The 25,381-nt window shown below is 44.0% G+C and overlaps 1 long non-coding RNA gene across 1 annotated transcript; it reads left to right on the forward strand.

The window, feature by feature from the left end:
• Positions 1-11,748: 11,748 nt before the first annotated feature.
• LOC138302152 (uncharacterized) lies at positions 11,749-12,932 on the forward strand. The gene is made up of 4 exons (XR_011205308.1): positions 11,749-11,852; positions 11,938-12,026; positions 12,155-12,214; positions 12,503-12,932. It is a non-coding gene; the product is annotated as an uncharacterized lncRNA (long non-coding RNA).
• The last annotated feature ends 12,449 nt before the right edge of the window (positions 12,933-25,381 follow it).

Genomic DNA, 25,381 nt, shown 5'->3' on the forward strand with positions numbered 1-25,381 from the left:
ATTTTCAGTTTCAATTTTTTTTTTTTACTTAGTTTAAGTTTTTATTTTCATCTTTAATTTCTTTTTTAATTTAAATTTGTGTATTTTAGTTTTACATGGTTTTATTATTTGAGATTTTTATTTCAATTTATATTTAATTCTGCATGTTGCCTTGATCCATCCATTCATCCACATCCATCCACATCCATCCATTCCTCCATCCATCCATCCATCCAACCACCAAAGACACACAGCTAGACTATAGCATTCGGTTTCTTTAAGTGTAATTCCATTCCCACAAGGATACCCTGGCTGCGGAGCATTGCTGACAAATCAACAGCATAATTAATTTTGTTAATGATTATTCCATTTCCCCCGGGCCACCTTGTCGCTGTGGGTTATTTAAAGGATTATTCCATTCACCCATGCACCTCTCTCTGATTAGCCGAGGTATCTACTTTAAAACAGATGGGGTAAAGCATAGAGCTAGATCTGTCTGTTGTGCTATCTGATTTGAAATGCATCTTTTTCATGGTGTGGTTTGCCTTTGCCAAGTTTTTTAAAATTAGTACTTAATATATAAGCAACCAACCGTACTAAGATTGCATTTGTCTGAACTATTTCAACCTGCAACAATGCCACGTTTCACTAACTACGTTTTGTTCGTGCTTTGTTGTTGCACAAGAGAAGTGGCCCCACATCTCCCTCAGTACTGCCAAAGAGAAGGCCTTACAGTTACTTTGGTACTCCAAAGTCTTTTGCTTATGCATCTTAGTGCCATTTCCAATCTAGAGCTCAAGATGGCAACAAAGAAAGTTGCTCCCAAGAAAGTGGCCAGTAAGGAGAAGAAGAAGCAGCTTCCCGCCAGTGATGTACCTACCGCAACCTTATCTGGGAGATGTATGCCTGCCACCCTTGCCACTGGGGAGGGACCTAGGAGCAGCATTTTCTCATCAACAACACCTCTGTAACCCAAGCTCAATACCAAGTCTGTCAGTGAGACAGCCAATACAATCATGGCAACACCGATGAGCAGTGATGTTGCATTGGATTTGTCCCTTTCGGAAAGTAGTACCCAGTTGTTTCAGGAGACAGAGCAAAGTGGACAGCAGCCACAGGCAGTAATAGCAGATCTCCCAGAAGTTGGAGCAGAACAGGAGGTCAAGCTTTCTGTCAAGCAAGAACCTCCTCTTTTAGAATCAGTGGCTTCAAGATCTCCAGCAAGAAAAAGTAAGGGTAGCACTCAACAATCTTCTCCAAGCACAACTTCTGATGACAATGATAGGGACATGGAGTGGACCCCAGCAGAGTCCAGGAGATGCCGGCAGAGACAAGGGAAAAGAAAAGTTCCCAAAACCCTTAGAATCATGGAAGGAGATGATGATGAGGAGGATGATGATGAAGAGCCAGTCATTGTGGAAGCTGGCACAGTCACAGAGGTGTCTGATATTATCCAACCTGCTCCAAGGGATGTGGCACAGGCAGCACTAACAGCTCCCATATTTGTAAGACCAAAGCAGAGACCTGCACCAAACCGTACCTCGGTAGAAGTATGCACTGAAGAGAGGTAATCGATTCACCCAGCTACTTCTAGTTCTTCTTCAGGCATTGGCAGTCACCCGATAAGAAAGTACACCTCCCTAGTTCTTTTTTTATGATTAGCCAAAAGGAAGAGAACACTGCGATATGCTCCATTTGCCACGTGAAGGTTTGTCGAGGTAAGTCTAGTTCACATTACAGTATTGAAGGCCAGACAATCCATATGAAAAACCATCACACAATCCGGTGGGAGGAGCACCTTCACAAAATGGCTGAATGTGGTTGCAGTAGTGAAAGTGAGGAGAGCTGAGAAGCATTAGCAACGACTGGTCAAATCATGGTCGAAGGTGAGGAAAAAGAGGGTGACATCATCCTCATTCAAAGCATCCCAGACCCCAGCAGTGAGCCAGAATCACCAGCCTCAGTGACCTCACAATGGTACAAGAAGACTCAGGGGGTCATTCCGTCCCTGGCGGGCGGTGGGCGCCACCCGCTGGGCGGAAACCGCCCAAACACCGCACCGCGGTCAAATGACCGCGGCGGTGATTCCAACTTTCCCGCTGGGCCGGCGGGCGATCTCAAGAAGATCGCCCGCCGGCCCAGCGGGAAAGCCCCTGCAAAGAGGAAGCCGGCTCCAAATGGAGCCGGCGTACTTGCAGGGGTGCGACGGGTGCAGTTGCACCCGTCGCGATTTTCAGTGTCTGAAAATCATTATGGGGCCCTGTTAGGGGGCCCCTGCACTGCCCATGCCAGTGGCATGGGCAGTGCAGGGGCCCCCAGGGGCCCCATGACACCCGTTCCCGCCAGCCTCTTCCTGGCGGTGTAAACCGCCAGGAACAGGCTGGCGGGAAGGGGGTCGGAATCCCCATGGCGGCGCTGCAAGCAGCGCCGCCATGGAGGATTCCCTTGGGCAGGGGTAAACCGGCAGGAAACCGCCGGTTGCCCTTTTCTGACCCCGGCTTTACCGCCGCGGTCAGAATTGCCCATGAAGCACCGCCAGCCTGTTGGCGGTGCTTCCGCGGCCCTCTGACCTGGCGGTTTCAAACCGCCAGGGTCAGAATGAGGGCCTCAGAGTCAGATGGAGAGTGAAAGACCATGGTATATAAATGCCCCACAATGCACATTGAGTCTACTACCATCTACATTTTCTCAAATGTCACTTGCATCAGTGGCCCCAGAAAAGAAGGAAATCCATGCTACTATTATGGGCATTTTTAGGCAGGAGGGTCCCTGCGACCGCACCCAACCAATAGCACATTTGTACAATAGGAAGCTGGCAAAAATGTTAGCATTGGACCTCCTCTCTTTTACTTTTGTGGAAGGAGTGGGTTTCTTAGAGTTTGTGCAGCCATATACCTGAAATGGAAGGTTCCAAGTCAAACCTATTTTGGCAGAGTTGGTGTTCCATGATGTGCTACAGTTGGTTAGACAAGCTTTACAGCAAAGTGTTGTTCCCACTATCCATCTGAAGTCAGACATGTGGACCAGTTGTCAGGTGACTGATTACATGTGATTCAGCACACTGAGTCCCTTTTGTGGGGGTAAAACAAAAGCTATCTACAGGCCTTGGCCCTGAAGAAAGAAATAAGGGCATTCAGCAGCATGTAACAGTAGCAATGTTTGCCTTCGAGAAATCACACACAGATGTAAACATCTTGGATGTATTTAGTAGTAGGTGTCTGAATGGATAAGACCCAGATGTCTTTAAATTGGATTTGTTTCCATGGGCAATGGCAGTAACATAGTCAAGGCCATGCAGGCGGTGGCTATTTCAGGGTCATGTGTTTGGCGCACTGCAGTAACCTGGTCGTACAAAACTTTCTTAGAATAGAAGACATAGTCAGCACCATACTGACCACCTGCAGACGCAGCTACACTCATTTCAGCCTTAAAACAGTTGCAGATTACTCAGTGTGATAACAGAGTACTAGTTCAAGCCCTGATACAAGAGGTGCCAACATGTTAGAAGTCAACCTATTATATGTTGCACCTCTGTTTGAGCAGTACAAACAGATCAAAGACGATATCGTTTTAAGAAGAGGGGATGAAATTGGGAAAGGTATGATTATGGCTGTGGACAAATGGGGGCTAGTCAAATGCCTCACACAGATGCTGCTCCCTTTTGAGGTTTTCACATGGGAAGTTAGCAAGGAGGACAGTACAAGGGGCCAAGCTGTCCCGTTGTTGCATCTGCTCAGGAGCCTCCAAAGAAGGGGCCTGAATGGTTCACATTTGTGGATGAGAATGTAAACCCCAAAGCGCATGCCTTGGTTGAGAGCCTAGGCTATCACTTGACTTGTATTGCAAGGCTGAAAAATGATATAACCTCCTTCAAAGAGTACATTTGTGCCACCCTACTTGATCCATGCTGCAAAAAAAATATTTCCACATTCATTCCTTTCCTGAAGAGGATGTTTCACAATTCAAGAGATGGATTGTTGAGCAAGCAGGAGAACTGGAAGAAAAATGGCTGGAACTTTGAGTCCTTCTCCACAGTTCTGGGGTGCGACCTTCAACTTCCAGAGAGGGCAGTCTTGTCTCACATCCACCAAATCTCAACAACAAGAAAACCTGCAACAACGGCAACAGAAAAATCAGACCCAACCTCTGCATTGGCTTGGATTCAACTGGCAGACTTCAAGTCCAGTGCAGAGGCGAAGGCAAAAGCAGTCAAGCAAGTGGCAGCACAAATGACCATTCAGAAGATGTTCCAGGAGTATCTGGTTGATGTAAAAGAGGTGTATGTGGATCAAACCCCATTGGTGTATTGGTATGAGAAGATGCGCCAATGACCAGACCCCAGCAGGCAGGCAATGAAGTTTCTGGGTTGTCGTGTAGACAGTGTGTCTGCTGAACATGTGTCTAGTGTAGCTGGTGCAATTGCTATGGTGAGAAGGTCCAGTCTCCTGCCTCAAATTGTGAAAAGATTAACCATGATCAAAATGAACCAGCATTTTATAACACCTGATTACACCGTTCCTGAAACACCATGGGAACAGAACAGGAGGAAGAAGAGGATCATTGGTCACAATCAAGTGTGCTAGCTGACCAAATTCTGGGTGAACCTCCAGAGTTTGAGGACAGGCCCTTCTTTCCAGACTGAGTATGCCAGTGCCACCATAGAATATTTCTATTATTTCTCACTCTGATTTATACTGCCCCACCATTTTATAGCTGCATCTTAGCCTGAATTGGAGTTGGACCTATGTGCAGTGAAGAAGCCCCCACATACCCTTGAGGACATTGGAGACAATGCCTGCCTCCCTCACTAACTATTGCCCATCCTATTTTTTTTACATCACCAATCAGGGCTACACTAGAAGATCATTGATTAAAAGACTGCCAGTGCCACTGCCAAATTCCAATGTGTTGAGACCATCAAAGAGGAGATATTTTGTTCAACCACCGTACTTGGATTGGAACAGGTAACTACTATGTAACTACTTAATTGCACCAATTAATGTTCATATATTGAGTGATTGTGAATTTGTGAGTGATGACTGATGTATGTGGTGGCCGTTACTAAGGGAGGGAGTTCAACAAATTAGAAAACTTGTTTCCGATGATTTTCAATGTTTGGAGGCTGATGGGTGATCATGTTTTCTTGAAAGTAATTGATTTTTCAAACTTACTGAAATTTACCTCCAGGCTCCCCTCCTTTTTTCTAGTTCCTCTGAACAGACCAGCCACTTTAGTTACCAAACACATACCTATTTAAAATACTCCAGTTCTGTTTCTCTATGTGTTCTTCAACAGCAGTGCACTTCACAGGTCTACCTTGCTCGGTTTGGGACTGGGACGGAGTTACTCAGAATCTGGAGGAGGAGGATGGAAGAATTCAGGGCAGGACTACCTCAACAGCTAGAAGGAGAAGTTATCGACTTCAAAGAGAAACCATGATGATGGTGAAGACTCTGAGGCCTAATACTCACTCAGCTCTGTGAACTGCTGAGAGAGGTGCATTGATTTGGAAATGTTGCTGAATATGTGTTTGCTGCATTGCTGGCTCAAACTTGAAACATCTTATGTTCTTGCTCTGCCTCTGAGTCTTCGTGGTACACACCTGACTCCTCATGACGCTTCCCTTGCTTCCTTTTGTTCTTTTCATTTACTCTATAATACAAATATTTTTTTCAATACATAGGCATTCTCCTAGTTCTCTCCTGCACAAACAAAACTTGGGGAAGCTCAAGACTCCAGCTTACCTACTGGACAGGTTAAGGCAGGCACCCAAGAATGACGAGCATTCTAAGAAGAATGGAGATGCATTGCCCAATTTGGCAATACAGTTTCATTTTTCCTTTTAACAATCATAATTTTTATAACTGGATGTGTTATAAATTTGTATATTTCAGAACTAGAAGACATAAAACTTAGAATATATGATCTGGGGTCTCTCTAGGGCAGAGAGACTGCTTGCAATGCATTTAACTGGACTGTGTCATACTTATCCCTTCATTTCCTTCCGCAACATATAGATGATGGTGTGCTGATCAGCGCCCCAATGAATATTGCCATGGTTTCTTTTGTGTAGTGTTTGTCTTTGTCACACCTATCCTGAAATCCTCTGTCTCATCCATTCATCGAGCCTCTCTGTAAATGCTTAACCTGGTCCAACCACACAAGTCTGAGCCCACGTCTCCTGACTCCATGATTTAATTTCCTAAATTTAGTTTTATGGCTCCCCACCAATGCTCAGAAGAAATTGATATTGCTAGTTGTTATTATCACATCAGGTCTTCCTTGCTCTTCCTTGCTGTGTGTTGATTACTGTCATTGTGGTAGTTTGGTCTCAGTCTTCCTAAAGTTATGATAATATCATGACCTACTAACTCTGCTTTCTTTCAATTGAGTTCACAATGATGGATAACCCCTTGATTAATCCTGTAATTGGAGTTCGCATAGGTGAGAGTGGCACGTTCTTTGAAGTTCTGTGATCTCTGTTAGCACACTAGCCTGCTACTACTACTAACTACCTACCACCTCCTTAAGATGCAATGGTAAGAATTATGGCTTGAAGGTAACTTGTTTAGTTAGTAATGAATTCCTATTAAAGAAGATGTTGCCTTACTTGCCTCAGTGTGCCTCATCTAAGCTTTTGTAGGAGAAATAGCCAATGGCAATCATCCACTAGTGGTCAATTTAGTTGTAGATGGCAATAGAGCAAGGGTTATAAGTACATTACATACACTATTTTTAGCAGATTTAAAAAACAGGCTACACTAAAAGAGAGCAGTGCAAACTAAAACAACAAAACAAACATTTGAGGCATAAATCAAGTAAAATAAACTATCATCTTTATTTTAATCAATTAGAAAATCCTACCCTTTCCGGCCACAACAGGTCTACCCCTCTCCCCAAACAAATAGCCTATCCCCACAAAGTACAACAAAAATACCAATATGCAAAGATAAAACCCCATCCCAACTCCCTCCCTACACTTTCCACCCACCAGAAGTGTCCCTCCCACTGAAACAAAAAATGTAAAAAAATAGTCCGAAGAGGGGGTCCTTCACAGTTGGGTCCGGAGATAGTTGAGAGTTACTTCTATATGTGCTACCCAGTGGTCCAGGCGTGCAACGTGTTGCAGGATGTGGTGTTGGAAGATGCGGTTCTGGCATGGGGGATCAGCAGTGGTGGAACTCGGACGGGCTGATGGCAGCTACCGGCTGCAAAGGTGCTGCAGCTGGGAAGCTGGAGGCACTGGGGGCTAGCCACTGGTTGGAGGATCTAGAGCAAGGAAGGCTTCCTCTGCCTCATCCTCCTCGTCCTGGAGGGCTACCAGTTACCAATATTCATTGCAAATGCCCTCCAGTCTCTGTTGCCAGAATGACATCCCCTGGTGAGTTGGATGATGATGTCAACCAGGAGTTGCTATGGCAGGAAAGAAAAAGGAAAATGGCAAATTATAAACCATGACATGTCCAAAAGCTTTGATACCCATGCAAACAAAGCGAATTAGGTAAACACCAGACATGACCTTCTCCACAATAGCTCCCTCATTTCTTGATCCAAGCAATTATACATGCATCTTTTCTTTCATTTATTCTGTTCACCCAGCTTTGATATCCATCATTTGATTGAAGCTTAACTCGTTTGACCAGTCTTTCTATATTCCAATCAAGCCACTCATATTTATGCACTCGTCCATCCATCCATAGACTGACCTCTCCAGTATCCACCCTTTCAAATAGCCTGATTTCTCTAAGCCATCCATTTAACCCCGTATCGTTTATTACTGTTAGACCTGACAGGGTCACCCCTAACTTTTTGCCTGCCTCCCTCCACTTTTGAGATACTGTTTTTTCTTGTTTTGTAGACTCTGCGCACCTTACCACTGCTAACCAGTGCTAAAGTGCATCTGCTCTCTTCCTTTAAACATGGTAACATTGGATCACACCCAATTGGGCTATTTAATTTATTTGTAAGTCCCTATTGTAGTGCACTATATGTGCCCAGGGCTGTAGATTAAAAGCTACTAGCGAGCCTGCAGCACTGATTGTGCCACCCACTTAAGTAGCCCCTTAACCGTGTCTCAGGCCTGCCACTGCAAGGCCTGTGTGTGCTGTTTCACTGCCATTTCGACTTGGCATTTAAAAGTACTTGCCAAGCCTAAGAATCCCCTTTTTCTACATATAAGTCACCCCTAAAGTTCCCCTAGGTAACCCCTATGGCAGGGTGCTGTGTAGATAAAAGGCAGGACATGTACCTGTGTAGTTTACACGTCCTGGTAGTTTAAAACTCCTAAATTCATTTTTTCACTACTGTGAGGCCTGCTCCCTCCATAGGCTAACATTGGGGCTGCCCTCATACAATGTTTGAGTGGTAGCTGCTGATCTGAAGGAAGTAGGAGGGTCAATTTAGTATGGCCAGACTGGTAATACAAAATCCTGCTTACTGGTGAAGTTGGATTTAATATTACTATTTTAGAAATGCCACTTCTAGAAAGGGATAATTTCTCTGCACTTAAATCTTTCTGTGCCTTACAATCCATGTTTGGCTGGGTTTAGTTGACATTGTGCATTCACTCAGACACACCCCAAACACAGGATACTCAGCCTCACTTGCATACATCTGCATTTTGAATGTGTTTTCCTGGGCGGGGCTGGGAGGGTGGAGGGCCTGCTCTCACACAAAGGACTGCCACACCCCCTACTGGGACCCTGGCAGACTGGATTGAACTGAAAGGGGACTTGCTGCACTTCTAAGCCACTCTTTGAAGTCTCCCCATTTCAAAGGCACATTAGGGACATTAGGGTATAAAAACAGGGCCTCTGCCCTACCAACGTAGACACTTCCTGGAGAAGAAACCTAAACCAGAACCAGCACCCTGACAAGAAGAACTGCCTGGCTGCCCAAAGGACTCACCTGACTGCTTTCTGAAGAGGACTGCTGCCTTGCTGCTCTCTTGCTGTGCTACAGAAGTGTTCTCCAAGGGCCTGGATAGCACTTGCCTCCTGTTCCCTGAAGTCTCAGGACCAAAACAACTTCTCTTCTGCAGCTGAAATCCCCGTGCGGCGAAAATTCAACGCACTGTCTGCCAAAAACGACGCACAGCCTGCTCGCAGTGAAAAAATTCACCACATGTCGAGACCAGAATGACACAGCCCAGACTTCGCAAGGAGAAGATCGATGCGGCGCCAGCGACACGACCAGAACTTCGATGCACAGCCCTACTGGATCGATGCAAGCCAACTCAGAACGACGCCGCCCGACTTCCTGAGAGGAATCGATGCAGCACCTGCTGTGCGGAAGAAAATTCCACGCATCGCCTACTGGAATCGACGCAGCCCCTGTGACTTCACTCCACAAGTCCAGGATTCCATGCATCGTCCCCGGGGCGTCTGAAAACCCCGCAACCCGAAGAGGATACAAGTCCAGGCACGTCTTCCCCGCATGGAAAATAACAACACAAGTCCGTGTGTGAAGGGGCGAAACCGACGCACACTCACCGTTTTCCGCGCACCTCCTCCTCTGTGGTCCCTTGCGAGGATTTTTCAACGCAAACCAGGTACTTTGCTCTGCAAGAGACACTTATTGTTTGTAGGAGAATGTAAGACATTCTACCAAGTCATAGTCGCCGACAATCGTGAGAGCACCTACTGGTAGTTCTGGTTCCATTTGAGTGGGGGGGGGGTCTCTGGTACTCTAAAAGTAGCCATGAGTCCTGCCATGCCTGTAGATTGTCTGTTAGGCAACGACCTTGAGCACACTACCTGGAAGGAGATAGAGCTAAGGTCTCACTTGGAGAATTTAGGATTGCCTGAGTGGGTCTGCATGACCACAAGATCCATGGCTGCCCGGGAGGGAAGTCAAGGGCATCTGGAGCCTAGAACAATAGCCCAGACAACTGCCAAGAGGAGGGGCAAGGGGCGTGGGAATCCGGTCCCAGAAGTTCCCACAGTGGTTGATGGTGTTTCTCAGGAGGAGGCCCCCGAGAAAACTGGGAAAGACATTGCCACCCTAGGTGACCTACCTGAGCTTGCTGGCTGGCAAGTTGAGGGTGGGCCCACCAGCGAGGAATTCCGCAAGTCACAGAAAGAATGCCCCACTCTAGAGGGCATGAGGAAACAAGCCTCAGCTCAGGCAGCAGGTGAAGTCTCTGGTGATCACCATATATATTGGGAGAATGATCTCCTCTACAGTGAGCCTAAGGTTACGGCCATTGGGGCAGTGCTTGCGCTGGTGGTCCCCCAGTGTAACCGATCCTTCCTACTGGGTCTAGCTCACGGCAGAACTGAACACTTAAAGAAAATCTGCCACATGGGCAATTTCTAAGAATAAGGCGAAACTGTACTGAAAAAGTAGATTATTTTTGTAATGCAGAAGAACTGACAAAAAAACTAATTGACAGAGGTTACCCCAAAAAAGTTGGTAAAAGCAGCGGCCAAAAGAGCTTGGTTCACACCAAGGGAAACACTCCTTGTCCCCAAAATAAGAACAAAAGAGATCCCTCTAACATGTGTGATCACGTTTAGTCCAAAGGCAAATAAAATACGTTCTATTATAGAAATGAACTGGAAGATTATCAAAGACCTAAATATAGACAAACCGCTCTTTTCTTTCAAGAAAGCACATAGCCTAAAATACCAGTGGGTACAGGCGGCACAAACGCAACCAGAAAGAAAAAATTTGAGATCAATGTTGCAGTTACCAGCAGTTCAGGGCCACTATAGGTGTGGGAAGTTTGAGGATGTCAATACACGCAAGATTCTAAAGAGATAAAAATAAATGGCAAATTGCATGTACAAAATGACTTCAGGAACTGTAACACAAAAAATTTGATCTATTGTATTGTGTGCCCCTGTGATAAAGCCTAAATTGGACAAACTTTGCAACCAGTAAAGACTCGGATCCTGCAACATCGTTCAAGGATTAAATGTGCAATAAAAGGAGCACCACTAGTTGAACACTTTTTGGAGCACACACATAAAGCTGAAGATATACGCTGGACAGTATTGGCTGTGATACAGCCTAAATTGGATGGACCATCAATGACAACAAAACTACTGAAATTGGAAGCAAGGCTAATTGAAAAATTCCAAACAGCTAAAACCGGATTAAATGATTGCAATGAAGTATGGACATTAATTATCTGATGGCACCATAATATCTGTAGAGCTGTGTGGCAGAGCTGATAAGAAGTCACTATGTAAGAGAGAAAGACAAGATATGAGGGTCGCTATTAATATATAGAAGACCTTGAAATCAACAATGAAGCTCCAGTAATTATGTTGTAAATAATTGGTAACTAGGATGTTTTGGCTAACAAGGGATATATCCCTTTTTTTTAGGGGTATACTTATGAGAGAGTTGGTGCATGAATACTTATGTCAAGGATTAATATGAAATGTTCCCCTGTTATTGAGCTTTAGCAGTGTAGAGCTGCCTCTACTAGCAAATGGGGGAATTAGCTCTCCAAGATGGCCGCCCGTCTTCCCTATTCGGCCTGGACACTGTGGAGGTATTGTGCGAGACCAGGAAATTGATTAAGGGTGAAAGGAGAGATCGATTATGCAAATAACGATCAGCCACGAGAAGAATAGTGATTTCGATCCTCCTTTGGATCCATAGCACTTTCATAATAAAGCCGGATAGGTTTGTTTCAGCACAAGAATTTGTAGCTTGGGGTTCCACTAAGATGGCCGCCTGGGAGCCCCGATATTTCTAGAGATAGACGCGAGCTAGTGCAGACGCATCCTGTAGCCTTTTAAACCACGCGCGCGACAGGAACGCCGTCACTACTTCTGGTTATACACGAGGAGAAAACTGTCAGCTGCTCGCCGACAGGATTAATATACACTGTGCCGCTCATATGCGGCAGGCGATTCCGAGTAAGTTTTAGATCTGACCTCCAAGCCTACACATTAGTCCTGATAATCTTATGCGCATAAATAACGGCTTCCTTTTTGGTTTTAGACTTGGGTCTATATTTCCGATAGCGGTAACATTCCAGCTATCAGGAGCACTCCACAGGCTTGATGATCCTACTTGCTTTAAAGGACAAAGTAAGGCTTGAGCACAATATCTGGGGCAATATTAGAGGACCCAGGGATATTTTGTTATTTTGATACTTTAACAGGCATGCTCTGCATGTAAATATAATAATGCGTTTTTGTATTTCTGGGCTGGCTAGGTACCCTTGCGATAGAAGATGCGGCTATTTGCAAGTATCATTAAGTCTAACAGCAAAAAGGTAACTAACAGTTCTTTACTCGTAGTGGTTGCACTATATGTAAAAAATGCATGCTCATTAACAACATAGAGCACTTTATCTATGTTTGACTCTGGGCACTTTTTAATTCACGATTTTGATATCACCCTCTACACACAGTGGTGTAAGTGGGGTTTTCTTATGTATAAGGAGTGATAGCGACAGGACACATAGGTTTTTGGTGACACTGACGCATACTCTGATGGTGTACTTGCTGTTTCGATACCGTATGGAATGATACGAGTTTATGTTTGTTGTTGATTATTATAGAGGCGGTATTGCCCTTCGACAGTCCTGATGAGGCCCTGACTGAAGAGGCCGAAACGCGTTGACACATCTTTTGCGAGATTGAGGGCTTTCAAGTTAATTTACTTCAATTAAGAAATTTGATATGACCTACATAATACCTTTGAAAATAAATATATAGGTATTTGACAGCTGGGTGCAGCTAAGGCCTACAATCATTGCATTTTTAGTGGATTACAACTGTAATTTTATAATAGTGACCACAATGTAAAGAAATGATGTTGGGCACACCGCCAATATTTGAGATTTGTTTTTTTGTCATAAATGTTTGTGATGTCATGTATATATTTATGTTATGTATATATTCATGTTATAGAATGTTCACCGATAAGCTGCCGCTGACCTTTTTATTAAATAATTTAAATAAATAAGGGAAAGAAATTGACCTAAGAAATCAGGATTGAGCACTGTTTTCTTAAAACAATGATTGGATTTGTCCCTACCTGCTGACAATTTGTGTTCACGACATTACCCTGGCAGGACTATTGGGGCAAGACAAAACCTTTGCCAGGCTTGTCACCCAATTCTATTGGCCCTGAATGAGGACAAAGTCAGATGCGTTCTGTAGGTCCTGTCCTACCTGCCAGGCCAGTGTTAAAATAGGAAAAAGGGTTAAGGCCCCCATGATCCCACTTCCTTTCGTTGGTACCCCCTTTGAAAGGTTGGGCATCGACATTGTTGGTCCTCTGGACCCCAATACTGAAAAATTCACTGCACGCCGAGACCGGAACGACACAGCCCCGACTTCACAACAGAAGATCGGCGTAGCGCCAGTGATGCGACTAGAACTTCGACACACAGCCCTACTGGATTGACACAAGCCGACTCAGAACAATGCCACCCGACTTCCCAAGAGGAATCGATGCAGCGCCTGCTGTGCAGAAGAACATTTCACGCATTGCCTAGCGGAATCGACGCAGCCCCTGTGACTTTGCTCCACAAGCCCAGGATTCCACGCATCGTTCCCAGGGCATCTGAAAACCCGTCAACACGAAGAGGATCCGAGTCCGCGCACGTCTTCCCCGCATGGAAAATAACGACATAAGTCTGTGTGCGAAGGGGCGAAACCGATGCAAACTCACCATTTTCCACGCACCTCCTCCTCTGCGGTCCCTTGCGAGGATTATTCAACACACACCAGGTACTTTGCCCTGCAAGAAACACTTGTTGTTTTTAGGAGAACTTAAGACACTTTTTATTGTTTTTACAGTAATATTTTAACTCTAAAACACTTGATATCACTTTCAATGATAGCCATACATTTGCTTATTTCATCTTTAATTGTTTTGACCGGCATTTATCCAGATAAATATTATATATTTTTCTAAACACTGTGGGGTGTGTTATATTGTGGTATTGTATGATTTATTGAACAAATACTTTACACATTGCCTTCTAAGTTAAGCCTGACTGCTCAGTGCCAAGCTACCAGAGGATGGGTACAGGATAATTTGGATTGTGTGTGACTTACCCTGACTAGAGTGAGGGTCCTTGCTTGGACAGGGGGTAACCTGACTGCCAACCAAAGTCCCCATTTCTAACAATTACCATTCACCCATTCCTCACCTGAGAATCAGCCTTTACCCATCAACCCTTCACTCTCTGAGGCATCCTTTCACCCCTTTTACTCATTTCACCCCTTTCATCCATCTTTTCACCCACCAATGTATCTCCTATCAGCAACGTATCTTTCTTTTCATCACCACATCCTTTCACACAAATACCATTCCACCCATCCTTTCTTTTAGCTGTCCATCCTTTGCTTGCTTTTCCATCATGCCATCATTTGTAACGTCAGTTCATTATGAGCTTTTGTCTGGTGAGCCACAGAGAGAAGAGGCCATTAAGAACTCGTTCCCTGCTGCAGCTGCTAAACCAGGGGCTTCCCAAACAACACCCTTGCAGTGAGTATATTAGCATTGCAGCCAGTTCACTGCCAAGGTCATAATTTGACGGTCCTGCCCCACCACGCTGTCGGCAGTCTGACCGCCACAGCTGGCATGGCAGGGCAGAACAGCCAAAGTCATAATGACCACCTAAGTCACTGAAGCACAATAAAGGTGTGGAATACTTTGATCAATCCAGGAGAACCTACGGTGAGGTGGTGGTTGGCAAATGCAATGGGGATGAGCAAGGCAAAGAAAACCCTCACAAACATGCGTAGAAAAGCTGACTTGGGCATGCAATATTGTTGGTAGAGCTCCTGTCCTAAAAATCTGTCCTCTTAATATTAAGTACCAGTCCACAAGATATATAAGGAGAGAAGGCAAAGCTAAGCTTAGTAACAAAGCAGAAAAAAGCTAGTACAGACAAGAGGAAATCAGGTACAGAAGAAATATGTAAAATAGGTAAATGCAGGATAACAGGAATAAAACAAAGTTTACACAGAATGAAAATAAGTACAAAAAAGGTAGACAGGCACAATGAAAGGAAAAGGGAAAGTATTTGAAATGAGGAGAGATGAAAAATTAATTTAGGGAAATAATAGTGATATAACAGAAAGACTTACTGGGGCCAGCAGATCTTCCAGCATATGCACTGGTGGGGGCACTTGCACAATTGTCTCTTCCTGAACCCACAAATAATGTTGCCCTCTTCTACCCCTTGCATGCTGAGCTGAGAAATAAAGAAGAAGTTACAAACAAGATTAATTTTTAACAAGCAGAGGCAAACACATTAATGTTGTACTTTTCTAAATCAGATTGCCTGGTATGATGGACTCAACTCAAGTTGACCTATTACTTTTACTTTCCTAATTCCTACACCTAAGGCTGAATCTAAAATGTCCTAAACCACGGGCCATATTTACAAATATTTGAGGCAGAGCTGCACCGCAAGCCTTTTGGCAGTGCTGCCCTGCATCTAAAGGAGAGGGCAGAAATGTGCCATATCTACAACTGATATGGTGCATTTCTGTTCTTTTCCCCTGCATAGGTGCACAAGGGGCAGCCATGAGCTAATGCAGCAACCCTGCACCATGCTACAAGGGTGAATGTATTGAGGGGATGATTGTTTTTGTGCAGGAAGGGATAACTTCCTACAAAACAAATCATAAGAGTTTTCCTTTTTCTATGTATGCTGTACATTGCAGCACATATTGAAAAATGAAAAAAACAAGGAAAAATGAAGGTATTTCTCCTTGCTGTGTCTCCCTTACGTCTCCCCCGAGGAGGTGTGTGCTTTTGACACATTCCTAGGTTTACAAAACCTTGGAAATCTGGAAATGTGTCAAATGCCGTAGGTGTTACATGGGAACACCCAATGTAACGCCAATGGCACGCTCCCCTTGCAGAGTGTGATCCACATAGCAACTTGTGCTGCGTCTACTCACTACACATTTATAAGGCCATAAAGAGCCACACCGGGTGGCTTTACATGACCTTGTAAAAATGGTCCTGCAGAGTGTGCTGCCAGACCATGACTAAGCATGACTTCGGACAGTGCAAAAGGCCTTATAAAAAATTCTGGCCTTACATTTACAACTACATACTAGTAACAATGCATTCATATTGCAACAAATGATCTTTGCTTCTCAGCCTCAATTTCTTTTCAGTGCATGTATACATAAAAACTATGATGATATCATACTACACATCACTGGGAGATCATGATGGGGCATGCTGCATAAGCCACATAAAGAAAGACACAGAGAAGGGAATGCTCACTGATGGTACTTATTACTACTACCACTACCTTATTCTTATTCTCCAAGCCTACACACTAGTCATGATAATCTTATGCGCATAAATAACGGCTTCCTTTTTGGTTTTAGACTTGGGTCTATATTTCCGATAGCGGTAACATTCCAGCTATCAGGAGCACTCCACAGGCTTGATGATCCTACTTGCTTTAAAGGACAAAGTAAGGCTTGAGCACAATATCTGGGGCAGTATTAGAGGACCCAGGGATATTTTGTTATTTTGATACTTTAACAGGCATGCTCTGCATGTAAATATATTAATGTGTTTTTGCATTTCTGGGCTGGCTAGGTACCCTTGCGATAGTAGATGCGGCTATTTGCAAGTATCATTAAGTCTAACAGCAAAAAGGTAACTAACAGTTCTTTACTCGTAGTGGTTGCACTATATGTAAGAAATGCATGCTCATTAACAACATAGAGCACGTTATCTATGTTTGACTCTGGGCACTTTTTAATTCACGATTTTGATATCACCCTCTACACACAGTGGTGTAAGTGGGGTTTTCTTATGTATAAGGAGTGATAGCGACGGGACACATAGGTTTTTGGTGACACTGACGCATACTCTGATGGTATACTTGCTGTTTCGATACCGTGTGGAATGATACGAGTTTATGTTTGTTGTTGATTATTATAGAGGCGGTATTGCCCTTCGACAGTCCTGATGAGGCCCTGACTGAAGAGGCCGAAACGCGTTGACACATCTTTTGCGAGATTGAGGGCTTTCAAGTTAATTTACTTCAGTTAAGAAATTTGATATGCACTACATAATACCTTTGAAAATAAATATATAGGTATTTGACAGCTGGGTGCAGCTAAGGCTTACAATCATTGCATTTTTTGTGGATTACAACTTTAATTTTATAATAGTGACCACAATGCAAAGAAATGATGTTGGGCACACCGCCAATATTTGAGATTTGTTTTTTTGTCATAAATGTTTGTGATGTCATGTGTATATTTATGTTATGTATATATTCATGTTATAGAATGTTCACCGATAAGCTACCGCTGACCTTTTTATTAAATAATTTAAATAAATAAGGGAAAGAAATTGACCTAAGAAATCAGGATTGAGCACTGTTTTCTTAAAACAATGATTGTATTTGTCCCTACCTGCTGACAATTTGTGTTCACGACATTACCCTGGCAGGACTATTGGGGCAAGACAAAACCTTTGCCAGGCTTGTCACCCAATTCTATTGGCCCTGAATGAGGACAAACTCAGATGCATTCTGTAGGTCCTGTCCTACCTGCCAGGCCAGTGTTAAAACAGGAAAAAGGGTTAAGGCCCCCATGATCTCACCTCCTTTCGTTGGCACCCCCTTTGAAAGGTTGGGCATCGACACTGTTGGTCCTCTGGACCCCAATACTGAAAAATTCACTGCACGCCGAGACCGGAACGACACAGCCCCGACTTCACAACATAAGATCGGCGTAGCGCCAGTGATGCGACCGGAACTTCGACACACAGCCCTACTGGATCGACACAAGCCGACTCAGAACAATGCCACCCGACTTCCCAAGAGGAATCGATGTAGCGCCTGCTGTGCAGAAGAACATTTCACGCATCGCCTAGCGGAATCGACGCAGCCCCTGTGACTTTGCTCCACAAGCCCAGGATTCCACGAATCGTTCCCAGGGCACCTGAAAACCCGTCAACACGAAGAGGATCCGAGTCCGCGCACGTCTTCCCCGCATGGAAAATAACGACATAAGTCCGTGTGCGAAGGGGCGAAACCGACGCAAACTCACCATTTTCCACGCACCTCCTCCTCTGCGGTCCCTTGCGAGGATTATTCAACACAAACCAGGTACTTTGCCCTGCAAGAAACACTTGTTGTTTTTAGGAGAACTTAAGACACTTTTTATTGCTTTTACAGTAATATTTTAACTCTAAAACACTTGATATCACTTTCAGTGATAGCCATACATTTGCTTATTTCATCTTTAATTGTTTTGACCTGCATTTATCCAGATAAATATTATATATTTTTCTAAACACTGTGGGGTGTGTTATATTGTGGTATTGTATGATTTATTGAACAAATACTTTACACTTTGCCTTCTAAGTTAAGCCTAACTGCTCAGTGCCAAGTTACCAGAGGATGGGCACAGTATAATTTGGATTGTGTGTGACTTACCCTGACTAGAGTGAGGGTCCTTGCTTGGACAGGGGGTAACCTGACTGCCAACCAAAGACCCCATTTCTAACAATTACCATTCACCCATTCCTCACCTGAGAATCAGCCTTTACCCATCAACCCTTCACTCTCTGAGGCATCCTTTCACCCCTTTTACTCATTTCACCCCTTTCATCCATCTTTTCACCCACCAATATATCTCCTATCATCAACGTATCTTTCTTTTCATCCCCACATCCTTTCACACAAATACCATTCCACCCATCCTTTCTTTTAGCTGTCCATCCTTTGCTTGCTTTTCCATCATGCCATAATTTGTAACGTCAGTTCATTATGAGCTTTTGTCTGGTGAGCCACAGAGAGAAGAGGCCATTAAGAACTCGTTCCCTGCTGCAGCTGCTAAACCAGGGGCTTCCCAAACAACACCCTTGCAGTGAGTATATTAGCATTGCAGCCAGTTCACTGCCAAGGTCATAATTTGACGGTCCTGCCCCACCACGCTGTCGGCAGTCTGACCGCCACCGCTGGCATGGCAGGGCAGAACAGCCAAAGTCATAATGACCACCTAAGTCACTGAAGCACAATAAAGGGGTGGAATACTTTGGTCAACCAATGAGAACCTACGGTGAGGTGGTGGTTGGCAAATGCAATGGGGATGAGCAAGGCAAAGAAAACCTTCACAAACATGCGTAGAAAAGCTGACTTGGACATGCAATATTGTTGGTAGAGCTCCTGTCCTAAAAATCTGTCCTCTTAATATTAAGTACCAGTCCACAAGATATATAAGGAGAGAAGGCAAAGCTAAGCTTAGTAACAAAGCAGAAAAAAGCTAGTACAGACAAGAGGAAATCAGGTACAGAAGAAATATGTAAAATAGGTAAATGCAGGGATAACAGGAATAAAACAAAGTTTACACAGAATGAAAATAAGTACAAAAAAGGTAGACAGGCACAATGAAAGGAAAAGGAAAAGTATTTGAAATGAGGAGAGATGAAAAATTAATTTAGGGAAATAATAGTGATATAACAGAAAGACTTACTGGGGCCAGCAGATCTTCCAGCATATGCACTGGTGGGGGCACTTGCACAATTGTCTCTTCCTGAACCCACAAATAATGTTGCCCTCTTCTACCCCTTGCATGCTGAGCTGAGAAATAAAGAAGAAGTTACAAACAAGATTAATTTTTAACAAGCAGAGGCAAACACATTAATGTTGTACTTTTCTAAATCAGATTGCCTGGTATGATGGACTCAACTCAAGTTGACCTATTACTTTTACTTTCCTAATTCCTACACCTAAGCCTGAATCTAAAATGTCCTAAACCACGGGCCATATTTACAAATATTTGAGGCAGAGCTGCACCGCAAGCCTTTTGGCAGTGCTGCCCTGCATCTGAAGGAGAGGGCAGAAATGTGCCATATCTACAACTGATATGGTGCATTTCTGTTCTTTTCCCCTGCATAGGTGCACAAGGGGCAGCCATGAGCTAATGCAGCAACCCTGCACCATGCTACAAGGGTGCCTCTATTGAGGGGATGATTGTTTTTGTGCAGGAAGGGATAACTTCCTGCAAAACAAATCACAAGAAGAGTTTTCCTTTTTCTATGTATGCTGTACATTGCAGCACATATTGAAAAATGAAAAAAACAAGGAAAAATGAAGGTATTTCTCCTTGCTGTGTCTCCCTTACGTCTCCCCTGAGGAGGTGTGTGCTTTTGACGCATTCCTAGATTTACAAAACCTTGGAAATCTGGAAATGTGTCAAATGCCGTAGGTGTTACATGGGAACACCCAATGTAACGCCAATGGCACGCTTCCCTTGCAGAGTGTGATCCACACAGCAACTTGTGCTGCGTCTACTCACTACACATTTATAAGGCCATAAAGAGCCACACCGGGTGGCTTTACATGACCTTGTAAAAATGGTCCTGCAGAGTGTGCTGCCAGACCATGACTAAGCATGACTTCGGACAGTGCAAAAGGCCTTATAAAAAATTCTGGCCTTACATTTACAACTACATACTAGTAACAATGCATTCATATTGCAACAAATGATCTTTGCTTCTCAGCCTCAATTTCTTTTCAGTGCATGTATACATACAAACTATGATGATATACTACACATCACTGGGAGATCATGATGGGGCATGCTGCATAAGCCACATAAAGAAAGACACAGAGAAGGGAATGCTCACTGATGGTACTTATTACTACTACCACTACCTTATTCTTGGTGACAGGAGGAGTCTGTGCATGGCTTCTTAAATAATCAGCCCAAACAAACACCTACAAGTGCAACAAGGAAGCACCGCCACAGACTCACCTTGCTAGCTCAAACTGGATCACATAATAAATAAACGTAACCTTAACTTAGGCCTCAGAGTCAGCACTGCAATTAGAAAAATAATTAGCACTGTGGAACAACATACACAACTATAAATAACTATTACTTATGAAGCCCCAACACCTCAACGCCAAGCAGGTCTTGTTCACGGTCAATTATGTCTGCCAAACAGTGCGCCAACTTCTGCTGGATGTAATGGCCCACAGTCTGCTGAGGAACCAACTGTCACACTCTCCCCATAGCAGTCAATGCACTTCCGAAGGGTGTAAAAACTCCCAGACCTGCTGCCTGCTGCCAGTACAGAGGGCAGGTGGAAGTGCACATGAAAAACTAGTGCTGCCATCTATTCCCCGAAAATGATGGGCTGCGGATACACCTATTGATGGCGCCACTGCCCACAAGGTAGGCAGCTCCTGCTGCTATGGCTACCCTTCTCAGCCATGGCACTGGATGGCTTGGAATGCAAAAGAGAAGAAAAACAAGAGGACAAGGAAGGAATGAAGGAAGAAAATAAGGGAAACACAAAAGTCACAAAAAACACAATTTAGTTTTTGTTTTTTTTAAAGTGAAAATACAGATTCAGAAAAAGAGGCAGCAATGAAATAAATGAAAAAGAGAGGTAGACTAATTTGGAGGTTGGAGGATTACAAAGATAGATAGCGATAAAAAAACAGCACCAGCACCATAAACAGATGGCCGCACACTACCGAACAGTGTGGTGCCATTCACGTGCAATTTTCAACACAAGTACGTACTTCGCATTGAGTTTGACGTCAAATAAAATGCAAATGAGTGCCACAGAGAACTCAGCCTGCTCACAGACCTCCGCGTAGTGTGGTGAAGTTTTTTTCACAAGTTCGTAGAGTTCCGCATGTTGTGACTCCACGCACTCCACCTCTGCCCACCCCTAGTCAGAAAAGCAGGGTAGGCAAAAAGTTAGGGGAAAACCACCCCAAGGCTGTCAGATCTAACACAATCTTTAAAAATGTTTTATTTGTGGTGATATTGAAGTGTTTGTATGAATAGTTTATTGGTGACTTTATTTTTGTGTTCAAGTATAGGAATTTCAGGCCTTGCAGACCTAGCTCAATTTTTAATTGCTTAGTGGAAAACCCTGGCCAAGTGGGATTTTCCCATGCTTAATAAAGGAAAGTCCTGATTTATTTGAAGAAACATGGCAGAGCATCATGCTTTGCTTATTAAATACATAATTTTTAATGAATAGCAGGCTAGTCTGACAGAAAAGTCCCTGGCATGGAGATAGACATGCACTCTTTCCCGAGTGCCCCAAATGTAGTAATGTCTGAATCCCCAGTGGTGACTTTTGTTTTCATGACTGAACACAGACCATGCGTGTGCATCATGCCAAAGGCCTGTCTCAAGGAATGCTTGAACAGGGAGGGGTGCCCAAAGAGCTAACCTCATGCAGCTGACAGACTACTGCCTTCACCAGTTTAGCAGCCTACAGGCTCACTCATTTGAAGTTCAGCTGCTGTGTGCTTAACTCATCCTTGGTCAATGTTGGATGGTGTGTAGTGCTATACAGTGCATGTGTGTTCTACATGTGCTGGGCAGATTCTTGGCTGTCAATGGTATAACCCTCGGATGATGCAGCTCTGTGCAGTGCATGTGTGTTATATACATGTGCTTGGTATTTTTTTGCATGTGAATGGTACAATACATGGAAAATTCTGAGTTCCACTTTGAGAGATCCAGGGTTAACTGAAGGACAATGGAGAGATAGAGGATTTACCCAGACAGATTTGTGGATTGTGAATTCTTGTAAACTGGATGGGACACACTGGTGAAAGGCAGAGCAAGGCTCTTCAGTAAACTTAAGGGTGCTCTTTGATATAAGAGAGGTCACTGGGAATGGGTGTGGCCACATCTCGGGAAGGTGATGGGGCAAATAAGAGACTCATAAAGAGTAGTTTGATACACATACCAATGTGGCTGACTTCCAGGTGTGAACCTCTAGTTACTGCCATCAGCACAGATTTGGAGTCCCTCCTGCTGTGACATGCTGCCTTCTGGAGGAATGGCAGAGGAGTGGGCACTTCAAAAGGAAGAGCAGACACCGAAAATTTACTTGAGCCCCCCTTAATTGACAATTGCCAAGCAGTTCGGCAGGCTCTGCACATAAAATAATCACTGCAAGACTTCTGCTTGTGACCAGGACTGGGGGCCTAGGCCTGCCAGTCTCCTAGCAGGGTGAGGGGACATCACCCAGGGATTTTAAGACTGAAGCACCAGTGCTTGTCTGCTTGCCATGACCAGTGTGTCGTGTATTGAAAAGGAGAGCTCTGGAGGGAGCGAGGTCAAGTTGGGGGATCCTGTTGATTGGACCCATGTTTCAAGGGCTGAGGAGGTGGCTGCTGTACCTATCTGATCATTGCCCATGTTCAGGGAAAAGTCTCGGATCACTGTATGCCAGAAGTAGGATGTAATGAAGTGAGCAGTGAGAGCAGTGACCGTTGCTTCACTGATTGTGGCATTGCCTGTGTTCAAGTTGTAAACCAGTGACCCTGTATGTCAGGCAGGGCCATCATAAAAAGTGCTGCCATGCTGATCAGGCCCTACCCCATGTGAGGATCATAGTTCAAGGCCCTGTATGCTTTGCCGAGCTGGCTGTAGCCCATTTACAGAGTGGAGACAGTGACCCCGTATGCCGGATGGCCCACTGGCACAATGCAAGAAGCATGGTGTGGTTGTAACGCTTATCAACAATATGAGGCTGCCGCTGTGACCCTAAAGGGCCCAATCCTTGACTGAGGACCAAGAGTGTCCCACATCACACCCCCAACCTGTGGGCACAATCAGAAGAAACCTGGCAATGATCAAAGTTGCAGCAAAAGCCCCCCAACCATTGCCTCTGCAGAAACTCTGGGAGATCCGACTGCTGCGCATTCCCAGGTCACATGTAAGATAATTACTAGAGACAGCTAATACAGATTTAGCACTCACAGAGTGGTGAGCTCAGAGACTCCTATTGTACTCATCTTGCAGGTAAGACTGATTTCAAGCCAGACAACCCTGGGGAAACCTACCTACAATGCAACACTTCAGTGCTGGAACACTTTGACTTTCATAAAGAGTTGGTGTGGGACTCTTGAGACTCAGGCTGGTTTGTGATTATAGTATTTTACTTTGTGTTCATATATAAATACACATTTTTCATAAAAGCAATTATTTAATTGGGAAATCATTTATTGCTGCTTTTGCTGCATATATTTTGGGTTATTCGCAATCCTGTGATTACCTCTCCTCAAGAAGACTTCTTGACCCAAGCTACTACTGAGAGTCAAGCGTTAGATGGGTACTTTGCCCAGTTAATCTGGATCTATATGAAGTCAGGCTTCAGGACAGCAGAAGTAGCTCCTGCTTGCCCCATGGAGCTGTGGGTGAGGGTCTCACACAGGTGATGAAATGTTAGAAACAGAAACACATTAAAACAATCATTGGCAAAGTTATGATGTCTCATCTCTATTAGATCGAATTATAGTAGTTTTGAAAATGCTTTTTTTTACTGTTAAACACATGCATCATGATACCTGTGTATGAATAAATGTGTGATAGGCTTTCTATTAAAGAAGACCCACTCCAAGATGGCCATTGATGCACACATGCGTCTTGGGCCATTTTTACATTTTTGTATTTGCCATTCTCACATGACAACGGCCATTTCAGGATGGTAAATTAAAAAGAAAAAAAGGGAATCAAAGTGCACGCAAGGGCAAATAAATCAAAGAAGCAGCTCATTATCACTGTAAGCTGACAGGTCATTGTAAAAAATGTAAAATGAAAACAGAAATGGAGAGAAAGGCATGGAGAAGAGGTAAAAAGAGAGTACAGGAAGGGTACAGAAACAAGCATGGGAGAGTAAAACAAAATACATGCAATCAAATGTAGTGTTAAATTATAAATAAAAAAGAGTGCCATCAAGTAAACAGAAGGATAAAACCCATCCAATCAGAACACTGTGAGACTGAAACAGCTGTTAGTTGGGTAAAATGGGAGCATAGGAACCAAATCAAATGGATTTCAAAGCAGACACATGAGAGTAATACCAGAACTACCCAATCATGTGCAAGAGCTTGACCCAATGTTGCCACTAGGTAGTTATAGTTAGAACCAAGTTTCTATAGAAAGAACATTTTTTGTTGTGCTAATAACTTTGACGCCGCTTGATATACCTTCATGAACTTTCCCCCAAAAAATATGATGGTCACTTGAGCAGCTTTCTGGGAAGTCTCAGGGTGATCCACCCAGGGTGGTTTGCAGGGGGAGTCCCAAATTCATTTTTCCATAGGAAAAATTGAACAGCAATAGTGCCGAAACTACTGGGCGTAATTAAACCAAATTGGCAGAAAGGTAGGTACTGGTCTTGAAAGCAACCTTGTTTTGCTTCTGTGTAAATCCTTTCAGTAGATTTTGAGAAATTAAAGAAAATCCAAATTTGCATATCAAGAGACGAAAAGGATTTGCGACCACTTCCCATCTCATGCAGAGATCTGATTGGCTGACAACACTTTAACAGGGAAGCTGTTGAAGTGTTGGCAGCCATCTTGGGACTTGGCTGGAGCTGGGTCCCAGAAAAATAAAATAAAAAATAAAAGTGGGGCCAGGGTACGAACACCCTGACCCCCTAGCTCTGG

Source organism: Pleurodeles waltl, chromosome 6 (assembly GCF_031143425.1).
Source record: "Pleurodeles waltl isolate 20211129_DDA chromosome 6, aPleWal1.hap1.20221129, whole genome shotgun sequence".
NCBI classification, from domain to species: domain Eukaryota; kingdom Metazoa; phylum Chordata; class Amphibia; order Caudata; family Salamandridae; genus Pleurodeles; species Pleurodeles waltl.